Raw genomic sequence first — 11,540 nt, forward strand, 5'->3', positions numbered from 1 at the left:
TCCATAGTCATATGCCTCCTGATGTAAGCTTTTGCGCGACAGAGTTCATCCCACTCATAGTCTGTAAAATGCACTTTAATATTTTTTGGCACATTTTCAAGCACTAAGACAGGTGACATGTCACTGTCTCATGAAACTTCAGTTCCTAGATGAAGACATTTGAACCACTAGTTGTTAAGGTATAGCACAAGGTAAATAGTAAAGGTGGCTGTGCATGGGTAGCTTCTCATCCACAACATCCACACCAGCACAGTTAGCCATCTGTTCTAGCACTGATGCTGGAATGTCTCTCGCTTGGCTCAATGGAGCCCAGTACGATGTTGCACCCTCCACAGTATCGAGAGGCATGTAGCGTTAGAGGATCCTCCATGGCTGAGACCACAATCGCCGATGTCCGGGTGCAGATCCCTGTGGGTTGGAACCTGTGAACCCCAACAGGCTGGAGCTAGCTGCCACCACGTGTGTGGGACCCGATGGGATGGAATTGCCAGTCCCAGCAGGTTGGATCTTGACGGCACAATGGGTGTGGTTCCCGATGGGCTGGAACTTGCCGGTGCCGACAGGTTGGATCTTGCTGACGTGTGCTGATCCCAACAAGCTGGAGGGGGACTCTATGGATTCATCTGGTGGTGAGAGAAGAATAATCATCGGCATAATATGTAGCTACTACAGAAATAATAATAATAATAGAACAAAGTAGATACTTACTTTTCTGCTGCTTCCTCATCCTGTTCTGCACGGCTGACTGTCGCTTCATCATCCTGGCTGACTGACTCTATGTCTACATCATCATGATGCTGTGCTCCTATTGGTTGAACTGCATGATCACATGATCTATTGCAGTGCCCTCTAGTGGTGAACTCATGAACCAGCTCAGTTCTTTGGTCTGCTGGATCAGAGGCAGTTGTCTCTTCTGGAGTGGAAGCTTATATGTAGGTTTTAGAAATAACTGACTGTTCCAGCAATGACAAACGTTTCATGCATTCTGTAATGCATCTTTAATGCATCTTAATGCAAAGGATTTATTTGCAGGACTGTATTCTTCATCTTCAAATGTTCAAGCATTAATGCTCGCTTCCATTCTTCATGTAGGAGGCTATGGGGGCAGTCCTCAGCTGTATGCTTACAGGTCAGACACCAATAGCTCTTCGATAGAACACATTCCGCACAGTCACAAGGATGGGTTGGTGGAGGGAAACTAGGCGGGGATGAGCAGTTGCTCTTCAATGGTGTATATCGTGTATACGAATATGCTTCCACTGAAGCGAATTGACATCAACTGCTCCCCTCCTCCATTTTGGGACAGTGACTACTTCATATGGAATATTTCGACAGTTTGCGCATTAGCATGTATCGGTTACGACATGCATCTTGGCCCTATCCCTCTGCATTGTTGCAATCTGCTGAACTGAATTCTTCTGCTTCTTTCTCCAACACTCATCCATTATCATAGTCTTCCATACCTCATGTAGTGAACTGTGGCTACAGTCCTCCTTCGAATGTGTACATGTAATGCAGCTACTGAAAGCTGCTCCATCCTCCACATTCACCTCGATGGTCGAACACATCACAATGGTTGCACAATGACAGCTCAGCAAAGACTGAACGTGTGCCACCAACTCTGGTCATGTGAGTGGAGGAAAAAAAAATCCCTCCAAAATTGGAAATTACCACACATTTTCCAAGAGGACGAGGGACCATCATGCAAAAAAGTTGGAAAGGGGCGGTGGGGCACCCGTTGAAGCAGATAATTCAATTTTCCGCCAAAATTCACCCACACCAGGTGGGCGTGGCACTTTCCCACCAAAAGCCTCCATCTTGGATAACAGTACTTGCATCATCAGCTGACATCATGGCCGCCATCTTGGATTACGTCATGCACTGTTGCCAAGTCTACAGCCCACCATCTTGGATGACGTCATCGCAGCCATCTTGGATACATCTGGCAACAGTAGGGCCATACGTACTTTGTTCTACTACTATCAACACTCGTAACATGCATTGCTAGTCAGTTGATTATCCATGATGGAAAAGAGTAGTGGATGCATGAGATCTTAGTCAGTCAGTGTGTGGTGTGGCGTCCCTTTTTATTGATGGGGCTTTCAAGTGCCACAAGTATTTGTAGTGTCTAACATATATGTTGTTGTACTTATTTGAAAACTTTTCACTGGACATCAAACAGTCCATGCATTACTACACAACAGATGCCCAGAACAAACCAGGAGTTTTCTTTAAGCAGATCATTTGGCTTCAGTAGTTCAGACTAAGTCCTCTGAGAAACTGGACGTTCAGCTGGCCGCTGTGGCCGAGTGGTTCTAGGCGCTTCAGTTCGGAACTGCGCTGCTGCTACGGTTGCAGGTTCGAATCCTGCCTTGGGCACGGATGTGTGTGATGTCCTTAGGTTAGTCAGGTTTAAGTAGTTCTAAGTCTAGGGGACTGATGACCTCAGATGTTAAGTCCCATAGTGCTTAGAGCCATTTGAACCATTTTGAAACGGGGCATTCACTTCACAGGTGCTTTGAACAAGAAGAGTATTTATTACGAAAAGAATCAACTTCGTCCACTGTCATGGTGTTAACATTGGCACACGCATGGGTCGATTGCTTTGGAGGCCCCTCGTTGGGAGTGTTCGGTGCACTGTGTATTCAGACACACTTGTACTCTGCCCAGCATTAAAGTCTGATCTTAGTTTTGCCACAATTCACTGCCTGTACTGTTTTACCAGTCAGCCCAGCATACGACATCTGACATCTGTAACGAGGGGTGGCCTTCCAACCCCGTGACATCTGAACGTGGTTTCACCTTGGTTTCGCCACTTGTTGAAGACACTCACCACAGCACTCCTTTAACACCCGACAAGTCGTGTAGTTCCCGAAAGTCTCGTGCCGAGCCTCCGGGACATCACAATCTACCCTCATTCAAACTCAGATAGACGGCGTGGTGCCTTCCTAATTCTACATATGGGCAGCACGCTCACTGATACTACATACATGCACCGTGCGTGCTTCTGATTAGCAGTCATTCCTCGCCAGTTGTCACAGCTATCGAATCGACGATTTTATATCGATAGTAGGTCGGTGATCATAATGTTCTGGCTGATCAGTGGATGTGTCAGTTGTTGACTAATCTAGCTGGCACACATGTAAGAGCTGTAGTACCGTAATTAGTAGAAAAGACAGAGGGAAATCCCTCCACAATAGGAAGATTGCCGGTAAGGCACGAAAGGAAAAGGCAGAGAAGAAGTTAGCCTACCTCTGATTCTGTTGACACGAATCTGTGATTAGCCTTTAAAGTGTGAAAATCTTAAGTTTTCAGTTAGACTAAAGTAATTATAAAAGTGAATTAAAATGCCACGGATGGAAATGGCTATTAGCATCAGCAAGATGGCCTCTATAGGTTTTCTCTAGATGTATGATGATGATGTTAAAAAGAAAAGTATAGAGCACATTACATCAAGAGCTATGATTGAGCCATACTGCGGTACATGATCAATACAGAAGATTGCCTCCGCTTACACCATTAGGCAAAGTAATGTTTTAGTTTTGTACTTCCAGACGTTTGCTGAAGTTTCTGCAGTATATGTTCAAGTGCAGCATTCCATTGTATACCTTTCTTGGTCCTGAGTCACTACCCTTGTTACGCATCTATTCCGATCCCATGAATAGTCTAAGCATTGAAACAAAGTGGAAGTGTTGAAAAAACTGATTAAAAAGTTTTAAAAGACTATGTTAAAGTAACTGGAACCATTTGTTTGTAAGTGCACCATTGTTGAAACTGCTTTTGTCCGTCTGGGCTGGCGCACGAGACTGCCCAGCCTTTGGCTCAGGTTCGATCCTTAATATCGTCCCATGCCCATTTTTTTATTGATTTCTAGTTCAGTTTTAGAAAACCAAACGAAGAACACGTCACACTTAATTTAGTCGGAAATGAGAAAAGTTATCGAATTTGTTTCTTAAGAGTTATTTCTCAGCACAGACTCCTCTGCGACACCCTTACCACCCTTACATCTGCATCTACAAGGATATTCTGCAAATCACATTTAAGTGCCTGGCAGAGGGTTCATCAATCACCTTCACATTAATTCTATTATTCCAAACTCGTACAGCGCTCGCAAAAACCAACACCAATGTCTTTCCGTGAAAGGTCTGATTTCCCTTATGTTATTATGATGATCATTTCTCCCTATGTATGTCGATGTCAACTAAATATTTTCGCATTCGGGCCCAAATCCGTTTCAGTGTCACTCTCTCCCATATGTCACAAAACGTGCTGACGATCTTTAAGACTTTCTCGACGTACTCCGTCAGTACTATCTGGTAAAGATCCCACACGGCGCAGCAGTATTTTAAAAGAGGACAGAAAAGTGTGGTGGAGGCAGTCCCTTTAGTAGATCTTTTACATTCTCTAAGTGTCCTGCTAATAAAACGTAGTCTTTGGTTAGCCTTCCCCTTAACATTTTATATGTGTATCTTCCAATTTAAGTTGTTCATAATTGTAATTCCTAGGTATTTAGTTGAATTTACGGCCTTTAGATTTGACTGATTTATCGTGTAATCGAAGTTTAACGTATTCCTTTCACCTTTCATGTGGATGACATCACACTTTTCCTTACTTAAAGTCAGTTGCCAATTTTTGCCCCATGTTTTCTAAATCGTTTCGCAATTTGTTTTGATCTTCTGATGACTTTACTAGTCGATAAAAGACAGCAACCCCTGCAAACAGCCTAAGACGACTACTCTGATTGTCTCCTAAATCGTTTATACAGGGTCTTACAAAAAGGTACGGCCAAACTTTCAGGATACATTCCTCACACACGAAGAAAGAAAATATGTTATGAGGACATGTGTCCGGAAACGTTTACTTTCCATGTTAGAGCTCATTTTATTACTTCTCTTCAAATCACAATAATAATGGAATGGAAACACACAGCAACAGAACGTACCAGCGTGACTTCAAACACTTTGTTACAGGAAATGTTCAAAATGTCCTCCGTTAGCGAGGATACATGCATCCACCCTCCGTCGCATGGAATCCCTGATGCGCTGATGCAGCCCTGGAGAATGGCGTATTGTATCACAGCCGTCCACAATACGAGCACGAAGAGTCTCTACGTTTGGTACCGGGGTTGCGTAGACAAGAGCTTTCAAATGCTCCCATAAACGAAAGTCAAGAGGGTTGAGGTCAGGAGAGCGTGGAGGCCATGGAATTGGTCCGCCTCTACCAATCCATCGGTCACCGAATCTGTTGTTGAGAAGCGTACAAACACTTCGACTGAAATGTGCAGGAGCTCCATCGTGCATGAACCACATGTTGTGTCGTACTTGTGGAGACACATGTTCTACCAGCACAGGTAAAGTATCCCGTATGAAATCATGATAACGTGCTCCATTGAGCATAGGTAGAAGAACATGGGGCCCAATCAAGACATCACCAACAATGCCTGCCCAAACGTTCACAGAAAATCTGTGTTGATGACGTGATTGCACAATTGCGTGCGGATTCTCGTCAGCCCACACATGTTGATTGTGAACATTTACAATTTGATCACGTTGGAATGAAGCCTCATCCGTAAAGAGAACATTTGCACTGAAATGAGGATTGACACATTGTTGGATGAACCATTCGCAGAAGTGTACCCGTGGAGGCCAATCAGCTGCTGATAGTGCCTGCACAGGCTGTACATGGTAAGGAAACAACTGGTTCTCCCATAGCACTCTCCATACAGTGACGTGGTCAACGTTACCTTGTACAGCAGCAACTTCTCTGACGCTGACATTAGGGTTATCGTCAACTGCACGAAGAATTTCCTCGTCCATTGCAGGTGTCCTCGTCATTCTAGGTCCTACCCAGTCGCGAGTCTTAGGCTGGAATGTTCCGTTTTCCCTAAGACGCAGATCAATTGCTTCGAACGTCTTCCTGTCGGGACACCTTCACTCTGGAAATCTGTCTCGATACAAACGTACCGCGCCACGGCTATTGACCCGTGCTAATCCATACATTCCGCATTTGAAAACATTGTACTGACTGAAACTTCCTGGCAGATTAAAACTGTGTGCTGGACCGAGACTCCAACTCGGGACCTTTGCCTACCGCGGGGAAGTGCTCTACCAAATGAGCTACCCAAGCACGACTCACGCCCCGTCCTCACAGCTTTACTTCTGCCAGTACCTCGTCTCCTACCTTCCAAACTTTACAGAAGCTCTCCTGCGAACCTAGCAGAAATAGCACCCCTGAAAGAAAGGATATTGCGGAGACATAGCTTAGCCACAGCCTGGGGGATGTTTCTAGAATGAAATTTTCACTCTACAGCGGAGTGTGCGCTGATATGAAACTTCCTGGCATATTAAAACTGTGCCGGACCGCGACTCGTGAGGGCGGGGCGTGAGTCGTGCTTGGGTAGTTCAGTTGGTAGAGCACTTGCCCGCGGAAGGCAAAGGTCCCGAGTTCGAGTCTCGGTCCTGCACACAGTTTTAATCTGCCAGGAAGTTTCATATCAGCACACACTCCGCTGTAGAGTGAAAATTTCATTCTATTGTACTGACTGCAAAACCACGTTCGTGATGAACACTAACCTGTTGATGCTACGTACTGATGTGCTTGATGCTAGTACTGTAGAGCAATGAGTCGCATGTCAACACAAGCACCGAAGTCAACATTACCTTTCTTGAATTGGACCAACTGGCGGTGAATCGAGGAAGTACAGTGCATACTGACGAAACTAAAATGAGCCCTTACATGCAAATTAAGCGTTTCCGGACACATGTCCACATAACATCTTTTCTTTGTTTGTGTGTGAGGAATGTTTCCTGAAAGTTTGGCCGTACCTTTTTGTAACACCCTGCATAGATAAAGAACAGTAAAGGGCGTATAACACTACCTTGGGGAACGCCAGATATCTCTTCTGTTTTACTCAATGACTATGAGTCAGTTACCTAGAACTGTGACCACTCTGATAGGAAATCACGAATTCAATCACATAGCTGAGATGATATTCCATAAGCAAGCAATTTCACTACAAGCCGCTGGAATGCTACAGTGTCAAAAGCTTTCTGGAAATCTAGAAATACGGAATCAATTTGAAATCCCTTGTCAATAGCACTCAACACTTCGTGTGAGTAAAGAACTAGTTGAGTTTCACAAGAACGCTGTTTTCCAAATCCGTGTTGACTGTATGTAAATAGACTGCTCTCTTCGAGGAAATGCATAATATACGAATACAATGTATGTTCCAAAAATCCTGCTGCATATCGACTTTTATGATATGGGCGTGTAATTTTGTGGATTACTCCTACTACCTTACTTGAATATTGGTGTGACCCGTGCAACTTTCCAGTCTTTTGGGTACGGATCTTTTGTCGAGCGAACGGTTGTGTATGACTGTTAATTAAGGAGCTATTGTATCAGCATACTCTGAAAGGAACCTAACTGCTATACGACATGGATCGGAAGACTTGCTTTTGTTAAGTGATTTAAGTTGCTTCACTACTCCGACAATACCGTATCTATTTCTACGTTACTCATGTTTCCAGCTGTTGCTTGATTCTTATTCTGGAATATTTACTTCGTCTTCTTTTGTGAAGGAATTTCGGAATGCTGTGTTTAGTAACTCTGCTTTGGCATCAGTTTCGTCGATTTTATTTCGGTTGCTGGCGGGCAGAAAAGGCATTGACTGACCACTCTGTATATTTTTCTGGTTCGAATCTCGCTGTCAGGACTCTTTATTTTTTTTCCTTTCCCAAGTAATTCTAATAATAAATTTATGACTGCGCAAATTGTCAATGTCTAGAGATTTTCATAAATTTTACACTGAAAAATCGGAATTTTCTCCAGAATTTTAAAAAGTTTCCCATTGTAACCGTTTTTCTGCAGGTAACGTTGCAACTCACAATTAATCCACTTTCCCGCGATATGGAAAGCTGTTCACTATACACGAATGCCGTTTTTATAAGTTATTCTGAAGCATAAGAGATTTGGCTACACAATCACTTCCATTTTCTCTTAGTATTGATGTACAACACACATCATTACATTTACACGTAAAAATCATACATCTTGCAGTCTTCTAGACGAAACGATCAAGAAAGAATAAATATAATATTATGGCTATTAAAAGACGTCGGAATCATTTTTCTCCTGCGCGAAAGTAAAATCACTACACAAGAGTTTGGTAAGAAAATACAAGAAACTTTACAGACCTGAAATGAAATACGCGAGTTCCAGAACTGACTTAAGAACCAAAGGTAATGATTTTTGTAACAGATGTCTAGCTTTATGAGGTCAGTCACGCCTTTGTGTCACATCTGTAGGTCTACTAAATAATTGCTCCTGTACGTGACAGGACCTGTATAAAATTCTAATTATTTGCCGCCCATTCGAATCATGCGAGAGTTTTGACCTCGTAAAGACAGAAGTACCAACATTGTGTGAATATAATTTTCCAGAATTGTTGAGACGAACGCTAATAATTTACCGTTTCATGAAAAACTTCCTGGTATATGAACGGAATACATTCATGTGATAAGTAATTACAGAATATAACAATACATTCACGAACATAGTCGTCTTTGGAAGATTTGAGTAAAAATTCAGTAATTAATTGTCAACTGAATCATAGTACGCACATTTGCATCCAATACGTACAACTCTTTTGGAAGTATGTTCTTAGTACTTCTGGGTAAATAGTTTTTGTTTCTATCGTACAGATAAGTTTCATTTATTAGAATAGCGTATTATATATAGTGACGGACGGCGTAGCCATTTATATTGTTGTTAATTCTAGGTATAGATAGAAACCATTCTGCCACTAAACTAGTCATATGCACAGTAATAAGTAGTATCTCTAAGTAAATATAGAAATTACTGACAGAATTTTATCATGGAAGGAAACAACATTAGTGAAAAACTGGACGAAGTAATGCAGTCCGACGAAATGAACGTCCTGGCAATTGATAACTAGTCACCAATGGAGATTGCGGCAACACAAAAAAGCACTGGAAGTAGGACAAATGGTAACTGGATTTTAAACTCAGTACAAATAACAAACAATGGTTTGTCGAGCACAGATGATACAATCATAACTTATGATGAGTGGCCGTCTGAATCGACGTCCACAGGCGCGATCTCACTCGATAGCTTTTATCGCAATGATTTACGTGAATCACATAGAGGGTGACAATTATTGAACTATATGAAATAAAATCGTCATAACTTCTGAACGTTTTGCGTTAGAACTTTCAAACTGCACCGTTAGCCGCGGGGAATGATGGGATTTAGTATGTGCATGCATAGTTTGTTGTAGAGACGACGCCCACTTTTATTAGGATGAGTTCGTCAATAAGCAAAATTGGCGCATTTGGGGGACTGAGAATCCGCATTTTGCGATCGGGAAGGCTTCACCCTCAACGGGAGACCGTGTGTTCCGCAGTATCCAGTCACGGAATAATCGGTGCGATATTTCTCGATTGCACGTTGACTACCGAACGGTAAGTGAAGATTTTTGTAGGTGATTTCATCCCCATTATCCAAAGTGCCTCTGATTTTGACAAGATGTGGTTCATGCAGGAGAGTGTTTGATGTCCTGGAGGAGAATTTTAGGGACAGCATTGCCATTGGCCTTGATTGGCCGCCATATTCTCCAGATCTGATTACATGCGACTCCTTTTTGTGGGGCTTTATTAAAGACAAGGTGTAAAGTAATAACGCAAAAACCACTGCTGAGCTGAAAACAGCCAATCACGAGATTATCGACAGCATCGATGTTCCGGCACTTCAGCGGGTGATGCAGAATTTCGCTATTCGTCTGCGCCACAGCATTACCAAGGATGGCAGTCATGTCGAACACGTCGTAACCTAAATCCGAATATCTGTAATGACATTTACATGTTGAATAAAGTGTGTGCACATTGTAGTTTGTAACTAATTTATGTTTTTTTCATATAGTTCAGTAACTGTCACCCTGTGTCATTCTGCTTGTTCTAGCTGTGCTTTGTTCTTTGGTTATTGTTATTGCCATAACCATGTCATAAATACTGATACCAGGTTTCGATGTCTTGGATGTTGTGGGTTGTTCAAACCACAGTACAATTTCATTCAGATAAGTAAATTCCTTCGCAATAAAACTATACAAAAATATGTGTGCATATGTATGTTAGCTAAATAGTGTAAAGACACTGTGACACTGAAGACTAAATTATTCATTAGTGTCCTCAGATATTAATGATGGAATGACAACTTAGATAGGCTGCTGGTCTTTCAGAAAAGAGAATGTTCTGTGAGGCTAGATTTAAAGAATCTTGAAAAATTTTATGTCCAAAAACTGATATTTGAACTATAATTACTATGTGTATAATTGAAGGCAGTCCTGCAGCAAACCATGAGCTCAAGGCTACAACACTATAATACAAAAACGAAAAAAGAAATACCATGTTACTAATCACCTGACAGCACTGTGTGGGGAACATTTCGCTCCATAGAGAATCAGACTAGAAAATTATTAGTGCGGATCACTACAAAACTAAAATTATTTCTAACTTCTCATAAAAATTATCCATCAGAAGCCCATTATGGACAAACCATACTCTTTTAACGAATTGATTATTTCGACAGTAAATCCTGTAATTTGGAGGTACTCATATGTTAATGGCGCCCAACATATAATTTCTCAACCTGCAGAAAAGCAAATTGAGGGTTGCCACAAGTTTCCTCCAGTTAAGTTCTCTGATATTTCCCTGATTTCCAAACAAATTTTTGCACTTTCCCTTGACAAATTTTGTGTTCTCAAGGGTTAGTAAGTTGCCAAATAAATATAAGGACTTCTGTATTTCTCTCCCATGTGAGCAAGAATCTTAAGTTTTAATATCAACATCTTTTGTAAAGAACTGTTTTTAGGTGGAGAAAGCAAGCCAAATGGTATGTGCATTTCATTGAGACCACTGTTGTTATTTTATGTCAATAAAAACATATGATGACAAAAAAATGCATTTCCTTGGAGTCGCAAGAAATTTAAAATACCTTCACTAATTTCAGAAATAAAAGTAGGTCTCTTGAAAGAAGTATATAAGGGAGGGAAGAGTTGTGTAAACCAACGTGATAAGTGAGTGCCAATAAAATGTTGATTGTATTATGTTCATTATTTTTTATTATTACCCACTGTGTTGCATCTATTATTCTACAGGTATTGTGAGATTTTTCTTTTGAGAAATGTGTGAGTACATAGCGTACAAATCACCAACAACTGCCACAATTTTTTTCTTCTTATCATCCATACTTTCTAACATATAAACTACTTTTGAGGTGACAAATATACTACAATTGCGTAAAATGTATATAAAATGCCGCACTGTACAATGTACTTGCGGTGAGACAATCACAACTCCTGAAATACGTCGCCCAAGGCCTCTGGCCTGCCGAGGAGCACCTCTGGCCTGGGTCCATGGATAAACCATGAGAATTACGCCATATGCAAACAGACCCAGCCTGCAGGCAGGTCGGTGAAACTATTTCCGACAGGCAGGACCTGCATATTAATGGGAAACAATGGG

The sequence above is a fragment of the Schistocerca cancellata genome, chromosome 7 (genome assembly GCF_023864275.1).
Source record: "Schistocerca cancellata isolate TAMUIC-IGC-003103 chromosome 7, iqSchCanc2.1, whole genome shotgun sequence".
In the NCBI taxonomy this organism is placed as follows: domain Eukaryota; kingdom Metazoa; phylum Arthropoda; class Insecta; order Orthoptera; family Acrididae; genus Schistocerca; species Schistocerca cancellata.